Source organism: Vespa mandarinia, chromosome 1 (genome assembly GCF_050613455.1).
Source record: "Vespa mandarinia isolate Hongniang chromosome 1, ASM5061345v1, whole genome shotgun sequence".
Taxonomy (NCBI): Eukaryota; Metazoa; Arthropoda; class Insecta; order Hymenoptera; family Vespidae; genus Vespa; species Vespa mandarinia.
Window position 1 is genome coordinate 14,039,919 of NC_140810.1, and position 24,082 is coordinate 14,064,000.

Genomic DNA, 24,082 nt, shown 5'->3' on the forward strand with positions numbered 1-24,082 from the left:
AACAAAAAAAAGATGGCGCGAGTATGTGTTCCGCGACTTTTTCTCACTGGCGCCCCGAACAGAACCTTTTTTTCATTTGAAAAGTGCTCGTTTGTTTTTTCGTCCATTCCCCCTCTCTCTCTCTTTCTTTTCTCTCTTCCTCTCTCTCTCTCCCTCTCTCTTCGAAAACACAAAAAAGTAGCATGCGCGCAAAAACTAGCACGAACTAACACGCGCTAGTCATTCCCCAAGACCAAAGTGGTGTTGCTTCTGAAAGAAGAGAAGAAAAAAAAGAAAAAAAGAAAAAGAAAGAGAAAGAATATCTCTCTCTCTCCCTCTCTCTCTCTTTCTCGTGGATCATAGAGATGACATAGAAAGATGGAAAGGGAGAATGACAAAAAGAAAAGAAAGGAAAAAAAAAGGAAAAAAAAAGAAAACTCGTATCCCTATGCGACCCATTATGGAGACGTTACACGGCTCCATAGGTTTTTGACAAATTTCGATTTTTCTTTCGTACGACCCTGAACTATAGTTCGTCGCACGCGTGCCTCTTTACCAACTAAAAAGATTATACTCCCGTATATATTCTCCTTCTCCTTCTTCTTCTTCTTCTTATTCTTCTTCTTTGGCAACATCGGTACGGTAGCCGTAACTCATAAGGATGTAACTTAGTCTCTGGCTGCTTTAGCCGTTGTTGCTGTTGCTGTTGCCGCCTCTTGCCGTTCCTCATTCTTCTTTTTCTCCTTCATCTCTATCTTCATCTCCATCGCCGTCTCCTCCTCCAATTCCATCTCTTCTTCTTCTTCTTCTTCTTCTTCTTCTTCTTCTTCTTCTTCCTCATTGCTTTAAAGGGGGCCCAGCGCGGAAACGAATCGTAGGAGAAAAACGATGCGTCATGCGATTGCTGCTGCCGGGCAAACGGCGCAAAAGCCTGACTAGATTTTTAGGTGTCGATGCGAGAGAACGGTTGGGTAACAGAAGGCAACCGTCTATGACGATGCGTTTTCCGTCAAACGAAAGAGAGAGAGAGAGAGAGAGAGAGAGAGAGAGAGAGAGGGAGTATGTGTGTATATGTGTGTATGTGTATGTGTGAGAGAGAGAAAGAGAGAGAGAGAGAGAAAGAGAGAGAGAGAGAGATGATCTTTAACTTCTTCGTTCCACCATCGAGTCCAATTGTTCTCATGAAGCACGTAAGGGAACAATTTCGTTAAACGATATAGTTGATACCTGGGTGATATCTCATGGTAAAACAATAAATTCTCTTTAACGTTTTCTATGTATAACCATAATGTTAAAATCTTATCAAATGATCTTACATAAGTTATGTTAGTAAGTATCACAACGATAAGATAAAAACAACCGTCATCTTAGATTGTCTTAATAACATCGATAACTGTCCTGATATTGTTATAGTTCGACGGAATTATAAGAGAAAAATTAGAATTCCTTCAACTTGATGTTTTTTAAACGTAACTTTTGAATTATGCAAAATAATGAAAACGGGTTTCTCTTTTTCTTTTTCTTTTTCGTTCTCCTTCTCTCTATCTCTCTCCCTCTTTCTCTCTATCTCTCGCTCTCTGTCTCTCTCTCTCTTTCTCTCTATCCTTCTCTTTCTCTATCTCTCTCTATCTCTATCTCGTCATTGGATAACTTTGATCTTTAGCCTAAAAGAGGGAGAGAGGAAAAAAGAACTCTCCGAACTATTTTACCTACTTTTCTTATTCTCTCCGTTTTTCTTTTTGTTTCTTCTTTTTTTTCTTTTCTTTTTCTTCTTTTATTTTTTCTCTTTCTTTTTTTCTTTTTTTTTTTTTTTATCTTTCTTTCGTTTTTCCTTCTTGTGTGTATCCATCGAACGTCATAACGAAAGACAATTTCAAAGTTGCGCGTCTACGAAAGTAAGTTTTCTCCCTCGATATGAATTTCATTTGCGTAGCTTATGCATATGCAACGAGAGATCGTGCCAGAACGAGACAGAGACAGAGAAACAGAGGGGAAGAGAGAAAGAGAGAGAGAGAGAGAGAGAGATAAAGATAAAGATAGAGAAAGAAATAAAAGAAAACGAGAGCCAGAGAGAGAGAGAGAGAGAGAGAGAGAGAATGAGAGGCAATCTAATCCAAACGGAAAGGAGCCTCGAGTGTTTCGGCTGAAATATTTACGTTATGAAATTTCTTTATCGAGCATCACACTCGATGCGTCGCCCGATTATGCGATTTACCTTTATACATATATACATATATATATATATATATATATATATATATATATACAAATATACATATATACAAATACATCTAATCTACGTGTTAGAGCAGCTAACTAGGTATAGTAACATGTATATTATGTACTAGATAGGCGATAGAGCAAGCAACGCTTAGGAAAGCAAGTTTCAACGTTTCTCCACATAAATTTCATTTACACATATTATGCATATGCAACACGGAACGGAGAACGGGAACGTACCGGGACGGCTACGGCGAACTTCGAACCGGCCGAAAATTTATGCGTCTCGCGAAGTAACGGCAGACTTTACAGCCTCCGTCGGATAAAATAAACTGTTTTCTTCTATGAGTAAATTGAGAGAGAGATAGAGGAAGAAAGAGGGAGAAAAAAACAGAGAGAGAGAGAGAGAGAGAGAGAGAGAGGGAAAGAGAATGAGATAGGAGGAAACGATAAGGGGAAGGAAAAGGAGGAGTATGAAGAGGTGGGAGGGTAGGAGGGACTAGAACACGGAATAAAGGCGAAAAATGAAGCGCGCCGCGCGATACGTTCGCTTAATTAACCCCACTTTCATAGTCGGCGCTTGCTCTCCGACTCTCGTGCAAACGATAACGAAACTTACTTTCGACCCTAAGCCAATATCGATAATCGGCGAATCCTTCTCGCGAGGCATTGGATTATATAAAACTATAGGGACTAGAATTCGAAATGAATGCGATTAAAAAAAAAAAAAAGTAAAAAAAAAAAAGAAAAAAGAAAAAAAAAGAAAGAAAAGGAATACCGTTTATTTAACTGATCCATTTAAAAGAGGGCATCGTGAATTGTGATAGGGGGAGAGAGTACAGAGGGAGGGTAGAAAGGCAAGGGGAAGGGCGAATTTAAAACTTGATTTTCATCGATAACTTTCGTGTTAACGAAAGTAAGTATGCATGGAAAGGAAAGGAAACGAAAAGAACGGAACGGAATGGAACGGAATGGAACGGAATGGAACGGAATGGAACGGAACGGAATGAACGAAATAGGAACGGGTTCGGTTGGTGCAATGAAAAAAGGAAATGAAAGAGGGAGAGACGGTATGAAAGGAAGAAGAGAGCTAGAGAAAAACATACATAGAGGAAGAGAGTGAGAGAGGGAAAGAGGTGAATGGGGGAGGGAGGGTAATAGAGTTCATCCGAAAGATAGAGAGAAAGAGTGAGGAAGAGTGAAAGAGAGGGGGGAGAGGGACGAGGGGGGAAAGGGAGATACAGAGGACGCGATATTCCCGCTTAATTATCCCTCCGCACCCCTCATGTATGCGCCTGCTCATATACACACTCACTCTTTCTCTCTCTCTCTCTCTCTCTCTCTCTCTCTCTCTCTTCCTCTTTCTCTTTCTCTATCTCTCTTTCTATCAATCTCACTCACGTATATACGTACGAGCAAGAGAAAAAGGATGGATACATAGTAGGGTGGGATTGGTTCGAGAGACGCGCGACGTTCGAAGGAAAAAGCGAGACGTATCGCGACGTAGTGAAATAGAGAAGGGAAGATAGAGTAAGAGGAGGAAGATGAAGAAGAAGAGGATGAGGAGGAGGAGGAGGAAGAGGAGGTGGAGGAGGAGGAGGTGGAAGAAGAAGAGGAGGAGGAAGAGGATGAAGAGAAGGAGGAGGTGACGGTGGAGAAGGAGGAGGACGGCGACAGGCAGATACGCAGCAAGCAAGAGTGAGAGATAGCGTGAGAGAAAAAGAGAACGAGAAAGATAGAAAGAGAGAGAGAGAGTGAGATAAAGAAAGAGAGAGAGTGAGAGAAGTAGCTGGGGGACGGTAGCAGAGTGCGAGCGAGCGAGCGAGCGAGTGAGCAAGGAGGGGGGAGCGAAAGACTTGGGTTTTAGTCGTCGGGGTGGGGGTAGTGCACGCTCCAGCCGCTCCGAGGGCCGCCACGGCGGCGCAAAACATTCAGTCGGCAAAAAGTAGCCAAGGGGTGAGCATCACCCTGAGGTACGTACGGAAACCTAACGTGGATCCGAGCCAGCGACACGAGTCGTATAGATAGAAAACGAAAACGAAAGAGAAAGGAGGAGCTAAAGGAGAAGTAGATATACGCATTAATACGCGAGATTAAAGGAACAGAAAAAAAAAAGAAGGAAAGAAAAAAACAGAAGAAAAGAAGAAAAGAAGAAAGTCGCCAAAGAGAAAGATAGAGAAAGATAAAAAAAGCGAACACGAAAAAAAGGACACAGTGCATTTCGTCGTCGTTGTCGTCCGTTTATCATCGAAACATTGAAATAATAAACGTGAGTGTCGCGCATATAGATCATCGTTAATATTAAATATTTAATATCGTTTTAATTATTATTATTATTATTATTACTATTATTATTATTATTATTATTATTATTATTATTATTATTATTATTATTATTATTATTATTATTATTACTATTATTACTATTATTACTATTATTACTATTATTACTATTATTATTATTATTATTATTATTATTATTATTATTATTATTATTATTATTATTATTATTATTATCATTATTATCATTATTATCATTATTATTATTATCATTATTATTATTATTATTATTATTATTATTATTATTATTATTATAAGCGTCCCGATTTCATCGTTACTGGAAAGGGGAAGGATGATATAGAAGGAAGTGTGGCGGGAGTCACGTAAACACAGTGCCGCGATATAGTTACACGCGCCCGTTCTGAACGCGGTTCGCCACGCTCTAAAAGGATTCGTCGAATCGACTAGACCATCCGATGTATATCGTGTTTAGTAAGATACTCTAAAAGCATCGAGAAAACGTGTCTATGATCGATCTTCGACCGCGAGTTTTACGAGGAGGAGGAGGAGGAGGAGGAGGAGAAGGAGGAGGAAAAGGAGGAGGCGGAGGTGGCGAAGGTGGCGAAGGGGTAAGGAAGGTGGTGCTGGTGGAGACGGAGGAGGAAGAGAAAGAGATAGAAGAGAAGGAAGAGGAGGAGGTGAAGGAGGTGGAGGTCGTGAAGGAGGAAGAGAAGGAGGATCAACAAGGTTGTAGAAAAAGAGAAAGAAGAATCGTTTCCCCTTGATCTCTCTCCCTCGTCGTCCCGTTCGCAGAACACTTTGCCTTACTACTACGCGATCGTGTTATGAGATTGTCAATCGCCGTGAGACGAGGCGTTCGGCAAGGTCGTGGCTAAGAACTTTCGAGAGGAGGAGACGCGAGCTTCAAGGTCACGTCACGCGAGAACGCGAGTATCCCGTGCAAGGTTTTCATATTATATCGAGTGGTAGGGAAAGTGTTAGCGACGGTGAAGACGTCGACGTTGACGTCGTCGAAGACGAAGACGAAGACGGCAACGGTCGGTACGACAGCGACTATTACGACGAAGACGACGAAGACGACAGAGACGTTTAAAACGGCGACAAGGAAAACGTGGAGAACTAAGAGAACGAGAACGAGGTGGAGGTGGAACAAAAGAAAATTCGTTCGAAAATTTCTTTCTATAACTAATAAAGATAAATAGAGACATAGAGTGCGATAAAGGGTAGCGAAAGGGGACGAAAAAAAGAATAAAACAAAACAAAAATAATAAAAGGAATTAAACCGATACAGTGAGAGAAAGAAATAAAAGGAAAGAGGGAGGCGGGTGGGAAAGAGGGAGGGCGGGTGGGAGGGAGGAGGGAGAAGTGTCCCGACTTAGGGAGTTATGGAGGTACGAGCCGAGTATCGTCCCGTGGTACCCACGGGGGTGATACCGACCGGCCTCCAAGATTATCACGCGGCCATCCCCGATCTCAGTCCACCAAGGAGCCAAGGATCCTCGACAGGTGGGGCATCCTCGATCGGCGACTTCGCGCCTCGCATGTACACACCGCCCACGCCACCCACGCCGCACGACGACGACAAGGTAAAGGCCGAGTTTACGTATTTCGAGCTTGACCTACCCTGAACGATTCAGCCGAAATTATCGTATTACGAGTCCTCTTTCTGTTTTTATTTCTTTTTTTTTTTTCGTTTTCATTTCTCTCTCTCTCTCTCACTCTCTCTCTCTCTCTCACTCTCTCTCTCTCTCTCTCTTTCTCTCTCTCTTGGTTTATCTCACTCTCATTCTCTCATTATTTAGAAATTTCAAGGATATTTAGAATTATACTCGAAGGAGATCGAAAGTTATTGCTCGCGTGCCATATTATTTATCATCTGAATTTTGTATACTATTGTTCTCTCTCCCTCTCTCTCTCTTTCTCTCTCTCTCTCTCTCTCTCTCTCGTTCTCTCTCTTTCTCTCTCAATAGGTAGATATCCACTACTCGATAACTCCGAGAACTATGTCGTTTTGTCGCCTCTATAAATCACCAGTTTAATAGGTATAACGTTCTACTTCGCGCCCATTGTAGCTTTCCTTACATACTTGATATTCGTCTTCTAAATGAAGTTGTTCTTTTCGACAGATAAAATTCTTCGCTGACTAACGAATCTATTGATAAATAAAAAAATAAAAGAAAAAAGAAATAACAGAAATAATATATACGGACCTTCGGCATACGGAATAAGTTTTTTTTTTTAATCCGTTCGTCGCTTTATCTAATTGAATTTTCGAAGAATTTCAAGAAAAAAAGAAAAGAAAACAAAATTTACCATATCCGCATGGATCTACGTATATTCTAAATATTAAAAAAGAAAGAAAGAAAGATAGATAGATCGATCGATCGATCGATCGATTGATCAATCGTTCGCTCGTTCATTGGTTCGTTCGTTTGTTCGTTCGTTCGTTCGTTCGTTCGTTCGTTCGTTCGTTCGTTCGTTCGTTCGTTCGTTCGTTCGTTTCTCAATGTGTGACGTCTCGTTTTCGGTGAATATTATCAATATGTAATAGTTGAAATGATTGTGCGTTGTTGCGTGGCAAAGTTCATAAAAAAGATGGTAAACATCCTTGAATATCAAATTGGTCCAGTCCATCGGTAAGAGAAACATTTTTCTTCTCTAAATGTGTATGTTTATACATTCTCGTTTTATATATATTTATATACGGATCGTTAGAGAATGATTTAGATTATATGTCCACAATTCTCTTTCTTTCTCTTTCTTTAATAATCTGATTCTCATCAAGTATACGTATTTTGAATTTAAAATAAATTTAATTATATGTTCTCTCTTCAAGAACATTGGGCAAAATGAAATGCAAAAGAAGAAGAAAAAAATAGAAAAAGAATTATATACTCCGTAAACTTCAAGTAACATCATTATTTTTGTACAATTCTTGAATTTTTTTTTCTTTTTTTTCTTTTTTTTCTTTTGTTTCTTTCTTTCCAAACGCAAATTAATTCGACGTACTCGAGTTCCTTTAACAAAACTGTAGTAATTGCGAAAGTCGAAAGTTCGAAAGTAGGGAATAAATCGAAAATAAGAAAAAAAAATAAAAAGAACAGAAAGATCTAACCCTCTTAACGACGAAGAGATTCGAGAAGGGAAAATCTCGATTGATTTAGATTATTTCTCTACAATTTTCTCTCTCTCTCTCTCTCTCTCTCTCTCTCTCTCTCTCTCTCTCTCTCTCTCTCTCTCTCTCTAATAGTCCTACTCTTATAAAATATATACATATATTAGTTTGAGAATAAATATAATTGTACGTTCTGTCCGGTAATATTGAAGAGAATGAAATTCAAAAAACAAAAAATGATTTACATCGTAAACTTCCAATAGCTTCATAATTTTTGAATAATTCTTATATATTATTTTTTCTTTCCAAATATAAAATTAATTCAATATAATCGTGTTTCTTTAACGAAACTGTAGTAATCGCAAAGGTTGGATGTTCGTACGTAGGAAATGAATCGTAAATAAGAGAAAATAAGAAATGAGAAAAACGAAAAAAAAATTTAACCCTCTCAACGACGAAGCAAACTCGAAAAGGGAATAACCGTCTATAGATATTAATTTGCGTACTTATTGGCTGGCACGATTTCGCGAACGTTATAAAGAATTTTCTTAGGATAATAATTCGTATTTGTATTGAAATGTTTAACGCTCTTCGTGCTTTCCAGCTTCATTCTGAAGTCAAATTCGAATTTGAATTCGGTTCGCATGCGAGACGGTACTTATAAATCGGTTGAAGAAACCTGAAGAAACGGGATTTTATTCTGACTGCACAAACGATCTCGCTCGACATCATTTCCTTCGGTAGGCTTGACGAAGTAGGTAGCTAAGTAAAACTAAGCAAGCTAAACAAGCTAGCTAGCTAGCTAGCTAGCTACCGTGGCTGACTGGCACGATAATACGTAGTTTTCAAACTCGAATCAATCGATCCCGAGCGAGCAGTGTACCCTCTTAAAATCTTCTCAACATTTCTTAAGATTAATTCTGATCGAATAGTGGATCTTTCTTTTTCTTTTTTTCTCTTTTTTTTTGTATATTTATTGCGCGTGCGCAGAAGAAAGAGAGAGAGAGAGAAAATGGAGAAAGAGAAAGAAAGAGAAGAACTCGTCGAAAAGGCGCGAGCTCAACGATTTCGCATGACGGCGTTTCAACTCCTCCCTGCTCAAACGAGTAGTAGTTGCATAACAAGGAATAATTAAGTTTATGTTCAATAAATGAGCAACCGTCACGATAAAGGTTTACCTTGAGCGATGTGATACTTCTGCCAGGTTAATACGTCTCACCGGTTCGTCAGTGAGAAAGGGACATGACCGTATGTACTTGCATACATACGCATAATGCATAGCTCCATTTTTTATCGGTCAGAATAAACTTTAACTACAGTTTTACATAACGGCTAACAAACGAACGGTGAAAGTCATCTGAGAGTTTTCGCCGACCTCTGGCTAATTTTTTCATCTTCTCTCTTTTTTCTTTTTCTTTTTTTGTTTTTTTTTTTTGTTCTTTCTTTTTTCCTTTCTTTTTCTTTGTTTTTTTTTCCTTTCTTTTTTTTTCCATTAAAAACGACAAGATCGTTGTGTTGTTCTACTTTTCTCTTTTCTGAGGGTTTTTCTTTTTTTTTTTCTTTTTTCTTTTTTTTTTCTTTTTTTTTTTTTTTCTTTTTTCAGTTACTTTTCCTCCGAGGCAATCTTTTCGAGCCGTCGAAAGGTCTCATATTATTTTAAATGATATTCTTTTCGAGAGGGTAGTGGAGACGATCGTATTTTTTTGATCGCATTGCTTTTTAACAAAGATTAAAGACGTTTTGTTGTATATGTTGAAAACGTAGATCGTAAGAAGAAAAGAGAACGGAGGAAATAGTATAAGGAGGAGGAAGGTATCGACTGACCCTCGACGCTTTAAGGGCGCATTCATCGTGCGCAATTTTGCTGAAACGCAGGACAATGACGTGCTGTCACAATAAGCTTCTCTCTCTTTCTATATATATATATATATCTCTTCCTGTCTCTCTTTCTCCCTCTCTCTCACCTCTCTCTCTATCTATCTCTATCTCTATCTCTGCTCTCTCTCTCTCTCTCTCTATCTTTCTCTCTCTCTCTGGTTGGTCGGTAAGGACGAGAAAAGAAATACATAATCCGTCCATGCTGCCGTGTGTACCAAATAAGTATAGAAAGAAATGAACGATACGATCGACTCTTGTATCTCGATATATCTTTTTCTATTCGTTTTCTCGTTCTTTCCTTCCGTTTCATCTTCTTCTTCATCTCCACTTCTATCTCTACTTCCACTTCCACCTCCATCTTCACCTCCACCTTTATCTCCTTCTTCTTTCATTCCTTTTATCATCGTAGCGAGGGGTTGAAATGTTAGCGAGGCTTTGCTCGCGAGATGAGGGAAAGAAAAACAGAGAAAAAGAGAGAGAGAGAGAGAGAGAGAGAAAGAGAGAATGAGAGAGAGAGAGAGAGAGAAAGAGAGAATGAGAGAGAGAGAGAGAGAGAGGGTGAATGGAAGGAGAAAAAGAGATAGGGAAAAGGGAGGAAAAGTAGTAGGACACTCACGTGTACGATCGACGAAAAGAAAAAGGAGATCTATGTAGTTCTCGTCGTCATGTAATTCTCTTCGTCGGGGTAAATTCCATTTGTGCGTCGGCGGCGAGATTCGGAAACTCGACCCGTTAAAAAAGTCCTTTGCTGAATTTCTGTTAGCTCTCTCTTTTCTCTCTCTCTCTCTCTCTTTCTCCCTCTCTCTCTCTCTCTCTGTTTCTCTCTCTTTCTCTCTCATTTGAAAGGTACTATCACCCTCTTCACGAATCGCTTTGAATGATCTTCTAGAAGATACATAGGTACATATATAGGTATAGATAGGTAGATGGATGGATGGATAGATAGATAGATAAATAGATAGATAGATAGATAGATAGATAGATAGATAAATCCCATTTCCGTCGATTCGATATCTATCTACATCTTTTTATGCGATTATTTCTCTTCTCTCTCTCTTTCTCTCTCTCTCTCTCTCTCTCTTTCTCTCTTTCTCTCTTTCTCTCTCTCTTTCTCTCTCTCTTATCATATTTCATTCTTTTTCCTATTTTTCTTTTTTTTTTATTTTTTCTTTTTTTTCTTTCCTTGTATTTTTCTTTTTATATATTATTTCTATTTACCCTATCAATAACCTTGGGCTTTCGAAAAGAAATGTTACATGCTATTTTCAAAGCGATTCGTAAAGAATAAGGCCAAACATTCTTTATTTATTTTCGAAAATTACTCATCCCTATAAAGCAAAAAAGGTATAAGAAGAAAAAGAAAGAGAAATAGTAGCGCACGTAGGTCGTACGATTTACATTACATCGTTAATCCTCGCCTACGGATCGTTTTAATAACTCTTTGACGTTAGTTGGCTTCGTTTCGTTTGTATGACGTCGAGATCGTGTAACTCGATGCGTTGAAAAAAGTCCTTTTGTCCTGCGAATATCATGCTCGCGCTTAGTGAGGAAAAACGCGGAGAAAAACTTGGTTCTAACAGGGGATGTTTGCGACTTTATACGGTTATGGCGAATGACGCGAAGGGATGAAAAAAATGACGATAGAGAGATAAATTAAATCGGATGTGAGAATCGAAAGGGTCTTGCTTATTTTTACTTTTTTATTTCATTTATTATTAGTATTATTATCATTATTATTATCATTATTATTATTAATTAAAATTTATTCATATTTGTTTAAAACTTTATAACGCCACGTAACTTCAAAGTCATACAATCATATATGTATGTACATACATATTAGAGCATTTTTTTAAACATTCTATTTCATTTCTTTGAAAGAAAGAATTAATTGTTATTATATATATCCGAAGATGAATGTTTGCTACTTACAGAATTTTACTTTTTATTTTTATTTTTATTTTTATTTTTATTTTTATTTTGTTTTTGTTTTTTTTTTCTTGGTGTTAACTTATATTATAAGTTTTCACACGTTAGATTATAACTTTTTGTTAAATACCGAAAGAAATATTATAATAGAGTTAAAAAGATGCGCGTAGTTATATTTTTATAAATTCGTCTGATTTTAATTGACAAAGAAAAAAAAAATCAACGATACTATCAATATTTTCTTGCGAAAGAAAACAAGAATGTATCCTTCCGACGGAACGTTAAATACTCGAATATTCTCGACTACTATCCTTTGATAAGTTTATAATATCAAAATGCAGGATTTTATAATACTTTTGTAAGCTTTAGTTTAGCTGAGAAATCCGACGGTAAGTTCTTCATCTTTTCATTTCGAATAGATTTAATATCGCAAATTTTTCGTTACTTTTAATTACAAATTTAACCTTCTAGAGGCCCGAGGCGTTAAACATTTTTTGAGTCTCATTAAAATAAATCAATTATTCACAATTTATATATATACATATTTTTTTTTCTTTTCTCGCCTCAACTGTTCATGCAAATGATCAAAAGTGAAAAATACACTGTTCGAAATACGCTTATTATAATCAAGAATATGAAATAAAAATAAATATTTTATACCGGTTATCAGATATTAAATAATATTTATTATACGATGTATTTATTATACTCCTATAATATAAATTTTTATATTGTCATATGAAGAGTGTCTCTATTTTACATGGCCCAAGGCAATCCGATTATCTCTATCGTTTAAAAATCAATCTGCCATTAATTGTTTTCTATTTTACACAATTAACGTCAAAATATATTTATAGAAAATTTTCAATCTACACTTTACTTACTTATCTACTGTTCCAAGAATATATAAAATTCTTTATTTATATTTGGCTATTCTATTCGTTCTATATTTGAATTATTTCAATTCGATCGATTTCCTTAAAACACATTCCGTGCACTCCGTCGGCTAAATTAGAGACAGGACTAATCTAAGAAACTTTTTTTTCTCTCTCTCTCTCTCTCTCTTTCTCTCTCTTTCTCTCTCTCTCTCTCTCTCTTTCTCTCTCTCTCTTTCTCTCTCTCTCTCTTTCTCTCTCTCTCTCTTTCTCTCTCTCTCTCTTTCTCTCTCTCTCTCTTTCTCTCACTGCTAACTTAAAATAAGAATCGGTGGTGTGTATCTAACCGACTCCCTTTACTCATCCTTTTTCTTCTTCCTGATGACACAGGATACCATATTTCTCCGACGGCTGTAAAAAAGCTTCTCGTCTATGAGGAGAAAAAAGAAAAGAAAAAAAGAGATTTTAAAAGAAAGAAAGAAAGAAAGTAAAGAAAAAGAAAAGGAAGAAAAAAGTAAAGGAAGAAACATGGTGCTATCGCAGTACGTTTCTATTTTCAACGAATAGTTAGGAAGGAAGATAGGATTGAAGGAAGGAAGAAAGGAAGGAAGGAAGGAAGGAAGGAAGGAAGGAAGGAAGGAAGGAAGGAAGGAAGGAAGGAAGGACGGGAAAATGGTAGAAGGTAGAAGAAAAAGCTTTCTTCGTACTTACTTACTCCTACCGTATGAGTTTTCTCTGTTAAAGGAAGAAGATGCTTCCTTAAAATCGAATCAACCTAAAACGTTCTAAAAAAGCGTCCTTCCCTCTTTTCTTTCGTTTCTTTTCTTTTCTTTTTTCTGTTTTTTTCTTTCCTTTTTTTTTCTCGTTTATTTTATTTGTTTTACTTTTTTCATTATCTTTTATATACTTGTACTACTTGTACTTACTCGCTTCGCTTTTTCCCCCGACATCCAATCGATCCAAATGAGATATCGAAGTAAGACTCGCGAAAGGAGAAAAAAAGAAAAAGAAAAAAAGAAAGAGAGAAAAAAAGAAACAAGGAAAAAAAGAAATTCAAGCAACAACGTACAAACTGATCATTAAGTCATCGCCGTTTTCGATCAATTTTCCTCGGATTTACATGTATTTCCTTTCCGCCATTTCTCTCTCTCTCTCTCTCTCTCTCTCTCTCTCTCTCTCTCTTTCTCTGTTCATTTCTCCTTCTTGTTCCCTTTTATTCCATCTCTTTCCCACTGTCACGAATTTTCCAATGTTTTTGCTCGCTTTTGCCCAACGAGTTCTTCACGCTCTCCTTTCACCAATGAATTTCGCAGACACACGTGCCGTTCACCTGCCGCGTGGCGCTCACCGTCGGATAGGATCGGATCGGTTCGATTTTTTCGATTCGATCGATATTTCTATCTCTTTCTCTTTCTCTGTCTTCCTCTCTCTCTCTCTCTCTCTCTCTCTCTTTCTTTCTTTTTTCTTTCTTTCTCTGTTTCTATTTTTCTCATAAATCATCTCAAAGAAAATCATAAAGGATATAAGTATATGAATGAACATAAAGACGTCGCGAATTTTATAATCAGGAATGAATTTTCTCAATATACGTCACATATTATTATTAACTCAACAATGATGATAACTTTTGCTAAAATGTATCCAATCGCAAAATCCGTTATGAGTGTATCCTTCCGAATAAGCAGATGGCCATCTCTCTCTTTCTCTCTCTTTCTTTCTATCTATCTATCTATCTATCTCTCTCTCTCTTTCTCTTTCTCCCTCTTTTATCGTACCAAGCATGCACACGCTATTGAGAGAAAAGGTAGGGGAAAGAGAAAGGGAAAGAGAAAGATGGAGAGAGCGAGAGAGATAGATAGAGACACAGAGAAAAAGAGGAGGAGGGGGGGCAAAGGATAGGATAAAAAAAAAAGGAAAAAAATCCTCCCCTAGGAATAGTCGTTTCCGGTACGGCTAACTTAGTCAAGGGATAGTACGGCCCTTGGATCGCTAAAAAGGGCCGATCTTTCGCTGGTTCACTCGCGACTTAATGCACGCGAACTAGAGGACCAGAGGAAAGGAGGGAGAGAATCGTTACACCCCCTCCCTATCTCCATCGGACCTTCGACGAATCTAAACACGAGGGTTCGACGTTCTACGTACCTTTCCTCCCCACTTAGTCCCCTTTTGCACCCTTATTTATGCTCCTCGTCGAATAACATTCGAAAGATGACGGCATCGAAATGTGAAAGGGATGGTCAAGCGAAATAGAGGGAGGGAGGTTCGGGAGTAGGGGGAAAACGAAGAATACTGAGGAAACAAGGGGGGGTGGCAGATGGGCAGGAGGGGCAGAAAGGGTGGGGATGGAAAACTGCGGATGTAGATTTAATTTTGGATCGGTGAATTTGAATAATCAGAATTTTTGATCAATTGTTGAAGAAAAAAGAAACAAAAAAGAAAAGGAAAAAGATCAATTCGATTGATAAGAGGCATAAAGGATTATTATAAATGTTAGGACGCAATCAATGTCTTCGTTGGAGAAGCCATATTTAATAATGATCGCGAGATATGTCCAATCGTTAATCATAATCCGACAAAGTTCTTTTCGAAAGCGGACAAAGAGCCGGGAATATTCATCGTAGTTATGTGACTTCCTTTTTGTATGCATGTGTGCATAGATATCTTCAATTAAAGGCGAGCTAAAGAGTAAAAAATGAGAATTATTATTTCCGAAATGAAGTACTTGTAATATTTAAAGTACAATATAAGATCATAGATCAATGTTAAATTTTAGACGCTTAGATTTACCCCTTCGCGTCCAAAAAAAAAAAAAATAGAAAGAAGTGCAATTGACTTTGTGTCATCAAAAATGTTAGCAAATGACAGTAGTATTTCTATTTTAACAAAAATTTGACTTACATATTTTTTATCCGCCCCATTAGATATATGCATATTGCATATATATATATATATATATATATATATATATATATATATATATATATATATATATACTTGTACATATACATAGAAAGGTACATGTGTATATTTCTCTTTCTCTACTTTTCTCTCTCTCTCTCTCTCTTTCTCTCTCTCTTTCTCTTTCTTTCTCTTTTTTTTGCTTTGCATCGAAGATTTTTGCCCTGATTTATGTAATAGCGCTCGAATTACCGTCGTAAATTCCCTTAATGAGATCGTTAAAGCTCTCGCTCGCTCGCAAGTGAGTCCACCTGAAAGTTTCCCCTTTGTTGAGGGCACCGTATCGAAATTTATGTAGACGTTTTACCGATGGATGTTTGCCGCTTTTTACAATCATCTCTCGGCATATACCCATGCGCATCACCGTGCTCGATATCAATTTTACGAACGTCTCTTATGAGGTTTACGAGTACCGCTTATTAACTCGTATTCGTTGAGCGTCGATGAGGAAAAAGAAAAATCGAGTGCTCATTTCCGATATCGAAAACAATTAGGAATGATAAGAAACAAAAATTGAGGGTGTCGATAATGGACGAAAAAAGTTGGAGGGAGAGGCAAGGGTTGGTGGAGGAGGCAGGGGTTGGTGGGGATTTTAGGAAAAGGATTAGGAAAATAAATAATAAATAAGTAAGAATTATGATTTGTGAGAAAGAAAAGAGGAAAGTAAAGAGAGAGAGAGGAGAGAGAGAGAGAGAAATGTGACAAATTCTTGAAGATAGTATTCAAACATAAAGAGTTGGGATACTAACGATAAGATTAGAAATTAGACTTCTTCTTCCTTCGATGAGCATCACGGAAAAGGAGTAACAAAAAAATAAAAAGAGAAAATGTCACTGTCGATTTACTGAGAGAACGATTAATATTCTCGAAGATAATTTTAATATAAAATTCTTCTCCCCAAAGAGATATGCATTCCAATCATTTTCGTAATCAACGAAATAAATGTCGCATGTATTTAAATTCAATATCCATACTTTAAACCTTAAACTTTATCACGAATGAATCATTTCGTTCTAAAAATATAAAAAATATAAAATGTAATAAAAATTGAAAAAATTCATTTTTCATAATGAATATATTCATATTATGCCATATTAAGTAATAATAATACAAATTGTTCATTTTGTATATTAGTCTTATTAATTTTCTAGAATTAAAATAAAAAAAAAAAAACGGGTAATACGCCAAAATGAAATGTTGTTCGTTAAAAATATAGTATTTCTTTTTTATTTTTATTTTTTTTTCTTTTTAGATGAATCGAAATTACTTAGGTGATATTAAAAATTAATTACCTTTATCGGTAAATTTTAAGACTTCTCGGACAAATTTTTTTTCCTTTCTTTTTCTGTTTTTTTTTGTTTTTTTTTCTTTTTTTTTTTTTTTTTTTTTTTCTTTTTTTTTATTTATTTCTTCAGCTTGTAAAACTACAAATCCAACTGGCAAATCTAAAATGTCCCGATGAAGATTAATCGATTTTAAAAATTACTTAAAAGCTTTCATCACATTTTTATAAGTAAGAGCGAATTTATTTGTACGATAATTTTTAAAGAGTTTCGATACAAAAAAATCTTTCTATTAGCCAAATCAAATGCGTTTGAAGAAGTTAGGGCGATTTGTTCTGATGGGTGTCGCGTTACCAATAGGAAAGAACGAGTTCGTTAGAATAAATTCACTTCGGTGGGGGTCCCCTCACCTAAAAAATGTCGTTTTGTTTTGACTCTCCCTTGGCCTTTCTAACGAAGAAGAAGAAAAAGGGGGAGAAATACGAAACGCTTTGTGAACATGGAAGAAGAGAGACGAAGAAAGAAAGAGAGAGAGAGAGAGAGACGAGAATAATGTTGCTTTATATTTCAATCTCGAACGTGAAAAAGAGAGAGAGAAAGAGAAAGAGAGAGAGACTGCATTTACGATGGATAATTGTTGCTGTCGAAGACATTCCTGTTCCAGAGTCTGTATCCATTCTGTGGAAATGCGTAAGAAAAATGTCCACAGCCCTCGTTTTCTTTTTTTTTCCTCTCCCTTTTTTTCTTTTTTTTCTTCTTATCCCTCTGCTTTCTCTCCCTATCTATCTTGTTCATTCGAAATGTCTTTATCTTTTCTCTCTCTCTCTCTCTATCTCTCTCTCTCTCTCTCTCTCTCTCTCTCTCTCTCTCTCTCTCTCTCTCTGTCGATATTAACAAAACAAATATTTAAAGAAATAATTCTTTTGTTCGTAACTCGTGACTCGATATACATATTTAAGAGCAAAAAGCCAAAACAGCTTCCTATTTCGTTTCGAACTCAACTCGTCTCGCCTCTCAACGTACGAAGAAGCAACGTAGATCGATTAAAAAGTCATAATCTTGTGTGACGTGTAGGGTGTGTGTGTATGTGTGTGTGTATGTGTGTATATTAGTGTGTTAGAGAAAGAGAAAGAAAGAGAGAGAGAGAGAGAGAGAGAGAGAGAGAGAGACAAAGAAAAATGAAAAGAAAAAAAGGTGAAGGGAGAGGTAGAAAGATGCGTACGACGTCTCGGACGTTGATCTCTTTCCTACCTGAGATGAGGGCTGACTATTCGTCCCTCCTTTTCTTCTCTCTCTTTCTCTCTCTCTCTCTTCCTCTCTCTCTCTTAGTATATTTGTATCTGTCCGCTTCTCCTCGCTCTCGTAATTCCGAAGCACCGTTCCTAGGAAGGCGCGCGGCTGCGATAATGAATGGCGAGAATGGCCTGTCGGGCCGCTTAAGCTCGATCCACAGGTGCAGATGCAACTCTGCTCCCGTTTCGAGACTCCTTCCTCCAGTCGATTTCATTGCCTTGCCATTTCGTCTCTCCGATGATATTATTCCAGCCAATGTAGATTTTATATGTATTTTTTATCTCTCTCTCTCTCTCTCTCTCTCTCTCCTGCTCTTTCGCTCTCGCTCTCTCTCTCTCTATCTATCTATCTTTCTCTCTCTCTATCTCTCTCTATCTCTATCTCTCTATCATTCCATCTCTTTCTCTTTTTCGAGTAAACTTTTCTTCATTGCTCGACAATTATACCGACTTTTTAGAAAAATTTCAAATTCATTAGCTTTCCTTTTCTTTCCTTTTCTTTCTTTTTATTTTTTCCATTTTCTTTTTTAACATTCCAATCGGAGTATTTTTTAAATAAATTGTCGTTGTTTATAATTAAGTAGCAGTATCTGATATAAATGACACAATCGCTCACCCAAGGGTATCTAAATACTTAATTTTTTATATTGATATTCATATATACTAATCGTTTGTTCTACAAAAATTCTTACGTTCAATTGATTAAAATAATTGATAGGATGTAAATAAATATGCTTTTAAAATACTTTCATTTAACTAAACTTACGTTTGAATTATGAACAATATCTTGAAATAATTTTCATTTGGTATCATCCTGTATGATACCAATTAAGGATATTCAAATAACATTGATAAATGAAAGGGATTGAATAAGACGATTTAGTGGAATAATAAACGCGAGAATTTGGATTAGCGTGATATTTAGGACGGTAAGAGGATATGTCAATGTTCAAATGTTATCGATCGTATTCGATTACGAAGTGTATGTAGTTCGTATAATAAATGAGCGGTTTAGAACGAGACTAGATTGGCCGGTGTTCTAAACGAGAACGGCCACGGGGTTAATGAATGGCGGTTTTGCAGCCGTCGCCTTTAATCGGCGATGACTTAGGTTTATAAGAAACGGCTTTTTTATTTTTTCTTTCTTCTCTTTTCTTTTCTCTTTTTTTTTTTTTTTTTTTTTTTTACTTATTTCTTAAAAGGAAACGGAGAAATATGAGAGAACAATCGAATACATGTGGATCATTTTCAAGATAATGTTTGTTTTTTTCTCTTTTTTCTTTTTTTTTTTTCTTATGTTGAGCTCAAGTATATCAAAAATCGAATAAATAACCGTAATCTAGGTCAAAAAACGAAGCCTCATCTACATATCGTGAAAGAAATATTACAATGTTTATAGAGATATTATCATTTGTTTTTTCTTTATTAATTAAACGAAATTGAAAAGAGAGGAATATATAGATATATATATACATATACACATAAATTATTTTCGAGATAATATCATTAATTAAATTTTCACCTTAAAATTCGAATATATCGAAAATTGAAAGAAAAACGTATATAGAATCTTGTTTGGAAAAATCCAAAGAATCATTTTTGTCCCTTTTTCTCATTATAAAGTCCGAACACGAGAAAATACTGGACTTACAGGAACGATAAGCTGACAATGATGACAACTGAAAATAGACGTAGGGAGCGCGTCTTTTCCCAATTATGGGTTACGTCGAAGAAGAAAAGGAAGTCAGACATGTCGGTAGAGAAGGTTGTCGCGGATAATACCGAAGGAGAGAATATGTGCGAACTCGAAAGGGCCGCGTTAACTTGTTCCTCGTACTTGGAGTGGCCCGTCAGGTCGAGCAATTAGAAAGGGAATCGCGTAATCGGTGAAATAAAGATTATCTGGACGAGCAAGGCTACCAGTTGCCGTAGATGTAAACCGACGAAGACGAGCCGAATTGCTGACGGCGATGGACGAACAAGAAAGTGCCCGAGAACAGGTAGAGAATCTCGTCTCTCTTCTCTATTCCTTATCGACAATAAGAGAAACGTATTTGACGTGGTTTTTCTCTTTTTTCTTTTCTTTTTTTTTTTCTCTCTTCTTTTCTTTTTTCCTCCAAGTACACCAATCAAACGAAGATTTTATTCATCTTGAAGATTCTTTACATTTATTTTTTTTTTTTTTTTTTTTTTTTAGTTTCTTTTTTTTTCAACAAGAAGTATCATATTAAATTTCATTGTCGCTTATCCACAAAGCTCTTTTATATAATATATACATATAATATATTATGAAGTACATTATTGTGCGGTATATATTATTATATGTTATAATATATTATATATATGTATATATATATATATAATTGATATAACTAATTAATTTTTTATAAAGTATATATGTATAATATATAACTAGAACTTATATATATATATATAACAAAGATAGTAAATTTATCGTTTCACATGACACATTTATTTGACCACAAAAGGGCTTTCGCATCCAATAGATCCTTATCTTCTTTCAAGACTATAAAAGTATCTCTTCGGTAATCGTTACGATCGACTCGACTTTCCTACTATTCCTTCTTCTACATATATCTTTATCTTTTGTAAAATCGTCCTTGAATTTATCGTAATTCCGATCTTCCATACGTCTTTATTTTCGTCGATCGAAACTCGTGAAACTCATATAAAGCATTAAATCCTCTGTGTTACCCGTAGTATCCCCCTAGTAAATAGCTATAATATTATTATCGCAAACGAGCGCAATGGAAAGCCAGCTAGATTAACGCGAAACTGGAACAAAACAATAATTCAGAGTGCAAAGGGACGATCATCTCGGTGTCATCATTGGCCATTTTCTTCGTTGCTCCGTTTGTACAAATTTTAATTATTTACATTCTTCTAATATAATCTTTGGGATGGAAGGAAAAAAAATTTTTTTTCTTTTATAAACCAAACAAAACTTTATAAATAGAAATATATATATATATATATAAAATGATATATACAATGATATATGTATATAATTATGTATATATATATATATTATTAATTTCTAAAGCATATATATATATATACTTTAGAAAATTTTTACAATTTAAAAAAAAATAAGACATATAAAAAATCTTTAATAGATTTTAAAAATCACGTAAAAATATTTGCTATCGATCTAAGAATCTTACTTTTGACCCTCCCTGTATATAAATAAGAACGTAGACTGTTGTACCATTGATTTTTGTCTTACGCAATTGGAAATATTACGTTTAATGCAAGCAACTTCCGTTAGCTCGACTTTTTCAGATATTAAGTGAAGGAATTCTGAACGGCAAAAAAAAAAAGAAAAAGAAGTGATATTATTTTTACGAATTTAATGCCCCCGAGAGAGAGAGAGAGAGAGAGAGAGAGAAAGAGAGAGAGAGAGAGAGTATGGAATAATACCGCAGAGGAAAATAGGTGCCATTTGGTGGTACGATAATAACGAACACGAAACATCTGTTATTCTCATTATTCTTGCTCCTGTTTGAACCATTAAATTCGTCGAAGAGGCAGAAAGCCTAGGCTATATTTATTAATTGCTCGAAAAGAAGTTGGACATTCCAACGATAAGATTCTTCTTCTCTTCGTTTAAACGTTTTATGATCTTTCTCTCTCTCTCTCTCTCTCTTTATATATATATATATATATATATATATATATATATATATATATGTATATATATATATTTCTATCTCTTATTATCTTTCGCATCATCACGATGGCCGCCGCGCGTTCGGAATAGAGAAAAAGATAGGCGGAAACGAGAAATACGAGATCGACGGCCTTCTCATAGTGAAATATTTCTGATGGTGTCAATTTCCTTACATACAATTACATACATTATATATTTATTTCCTTTATATTATTATAGAACAGATATCAAATCGTTTAAATCGTATCGTTACGTTATATGTATTATTGGAAAAAATTAAGAAAAATCGTTTGTCCATCGTCCGCGGCCTTTATATTTTCGCTCGTAAAAAAAGAAAAAGAAACAAAAAGAGAGAGAGAGAAAGAGAGAGAGAGAGAGAGAGAGAGAAAAGGAAAAAAGAAAAAAAGAATCGTACACATGTATGTAGATGTAGATATAGAGATATACGCGTACGTATACTACGTGTAATATCATATATTATACTTATCCTATCTCGTAGGTTTTTTTCTTTTTTCCTTTTCCTATTTTTTTTTTCTTTTTCTTGTTTTTTTTATTACCGTAAAATTTCCTTCCTTTCTTTCGCTCGAAATAGCTTTCTAGTTTGTTTCTCGTAGATCACAGAGATTCCTCCCTACCAATGAGGATGACAATGATCTATAAAACTACCTCCTCGACGAAAGACCCACAAAGCGTCACCACAGAATCAGGAACGATCTCTATTTACACGCTCGTCCCTATCCGCGAGAAGAGAAAACCCTTTCTCTATTTTTCGTACACGTGGGACCCTTCCTAGTTCCCTTCTCCTTTTTCTCACTCTCTCTCTCTCTCTCTCTCTCTCTCACTTTCCCTTTAGAAAGGGTAACCAAAAGCAAAGGGTGAAAGAGAATGAATGAATGAATGAAAGAAAGATGGCATCGTTTTTCCTACGATAATCGTATTTATCTAAATCGTCTGATGGGAAATCAAGTAGTAGTCTATCTCTTTCTCTCTCCCTCTTTCCCTTTCTCTTTCTCTCTTATTTCCTTATGAAAATTTGTCGGAAATTATTATAATGATTTCTCGGCGATTATCTTAACACATAAATCGCTCTTAGTTGTACATAGTTATTCTAAAAACCGGATCTCATGAAATTTTTCTTCGCAATTACCTACAGAATACATTTAATTCGAAAAGTGATCGTCAGATATTTCTTCGTTCGAAAGGTTGTATTAAACGTCCATTTAAATATTCCTAATGGCGAAACTAGAAATTCGAGATACTTGATTTTCACGCATAGTCTGGCACGTAATTAGCGTCAAACGGGGAAATATCTATGTAAGTATGTAAGCATGGATTTCAATCGCGGAAATGGTTTCTTCGACTTTATCACGTACACATTTTTTCTATTGATCTCATCAAAATGCAATTACTTTCGACTTGGCCTCTTTTTTTTTTTTTTCTTTTTTTTTTTTTTTTTTTTTTAACAGAAGTCTGTACAGTTCATTGACCATTTATTTCTGATTATTGTTTTTTGACAATTTTCATGGATCATCGTCACGTTCGAATATTTATTACATTTTAGATCTTCTTAAACTATATTCCCATTTATAATAATACGTACATACTATTTATAGTATGTATGTGTATATATATGTATATACATATATATGTACATACGTATTTATATGTGTATATCAATATATCACGTTGAGGAAATGTTTCGTATAATAAGATTACCAATAGATCAATAAGATCAAGCTTTGAAAAAGTATACTGCTTTGCTCGGAAGTATTTACCACTTGTGTCAGTTTCGTCGATTACGGTAAATGCAGTGCGAAACTCGTTCGCTTTTCACTTTCGCATATAATGGTCGCGTATCATTATAACATCACATTGGTTTAGAATGTTAACAACTGGTAACGATTGTAGAACGATGGTTTGAAAACCTGTCAACCGAGACGCGTTACATTGCGCAACAACGTTCTGTTAAATCGTAAGTATACCTTCGGCATAACGAGAGACGAGAATTCGCTTAGTCAGTTTCCTTTTATTACAACGAAATATAATATATATGTATGCCCATATATGTATGTATCTATGTATGGATACGTATACATATATATAATGTGTAATTATAATATGTATATACATACATATTATTGTTATTATTATTATTATTATTATTATTATTATTATTATTATTATGTTTATGTATATATATATATAACTTTTTAAAAATATATGTGTCTTGTGATATATATATATATATATTTATTTTTTTCAACAAAAAACTAAAAATCCACTTTATATAAAACGAAATACATAGTTTTTAATAAAAATCTGGATTAAAAGTGAATAAAAAAGGTGATATCTTAGAGAAAAGATTTGTCCATGTATGGCATCAAGAAAAATAAGGGAGAATAGTTTTGGGGACGTAACGTCGATCATGGATGATCGATGGTGCGTGGGGCCAGGCAACGTATGGCGCTTTTCTCAAGAGCGTAAGTGCCTTTTTGAATTTCGTCTTCATTGAATGCCATCCTCTGGATCCTCTGCTAATCTTCGATTCTTCGGTGGACGAG

General features: G+C 35.6%; 1 protein-coding gene and 1 long non-coding RNA gene across 5 annotated transcripts in view; both read left to right on the forward strand.

Annotated features, from left to right (window-relative positions):
• Nucleotides 1–24,082, forward strand: part of LOC118447750 (zinc finger protein rotund) — a 193,458-nt gene that overhangs the window by 161,023 nt on the left and 8,353 nt on the right. The gene's annotated exons all lie outside the window — the stretch shown is intronic.
• LOC146873319 (uncharacterized) lies at nt 5,865–19,804 on the forward strand. Of its 3 annotated transcripts, none has more exons than XR_014983779.1 (2): nt 5,865–6,086; nt 19,454–19,804. It is a non-coding gene; the product is annotated as an uncharacterized LOC146873319 (long non-coding RNA). The 3 variants fall into 3 exon arrangements; XR_014983782.1 differs by having other exon boundaries at nt 19,484–19,804; XR_014983780.1 differs by lacking the exon at nt 19,454–19,804 and adding an exon at nt 12,688–12,805.